Source organism: Helobdella robusta, assembly GCF_000326865.2.
Source record: "Helobdella robusta unplaced genomic scaffold HELROscaffold_62, whole genome shotgun sequence".
In the NCBI taxonomy this organism is placed as follows: Eukaryota; Metazoa; Annelida; class Clitellata; order Rhynchobdellida; family Glossiphoniidae; genus Helobdella; species Helobdella robusta.
The window spans coordinates 494,546-495,374 of NW_008705346.1; positions in this window are offsets into that span (position 1 = coordinate 494,546).

An 829-nucleotide genomic window follows, 5' to 3' on the forward strand; every position below is an offset into this window, starting at 1 on the left:
TCATTTATTCATTCATTTATTCATTCATTTATTCATTCATTTATTCATTTTTTTTTCTTTTTTTCATTCATTCATTCATTCATTTATTCATTCATTTATTCATTTTTTCTTTCTTTTTTTCATTCATTCATTCATTCATTTGTTCGTTAATTTCATTCCTTCATTTTGTTAAGTTGATTCACTCATTTATTTAGCAATCAGACTGTTATTTTAGACTCAGAGAAGTCGTGAATGGATAGATAACGCACTTAAATATGTTTCTATGTTTGTCTGTATCTCTTTGTATCTGTCTGTCTGTATGTGTGTATTTATGCCTTTGTATGTATGAGTGTGTATGTATATATGTGTGTATGTATGTGTGTGTGTATAAACAAATCTACATCCTTTACAATTGTGTCTTCTTTGACACTCTTAACAGTAATTAGAAATTACAAGCTTTGTCATCGTTATCATCATCGTCCTCCTCTCATCATCATCATCGTCGTCGTCATCATTAATCATCATCATAATTGTTAATGATATATCACCGCGCTACTTGTCCTTGCTATCAATATATTAGTGTGATTATGTTTTGCTAACGCTATCACTTCTGGCTTGGTGTTACCTTCATCATCTTCATCGTCTTTATTATCATTATTATCATTATTATTATTATTGTTGATATATTATTATTATTATTATTGATATTATTATTAATGTTGTTGTTGTTGTTATTATTATTGAATTATTATTATTATTGAATTATTATTATTATTATTATTATTGTTATGACTTTCACACACAAACACACACAGACGCACACGTACATTAGTAGCTATGTAAACATTGT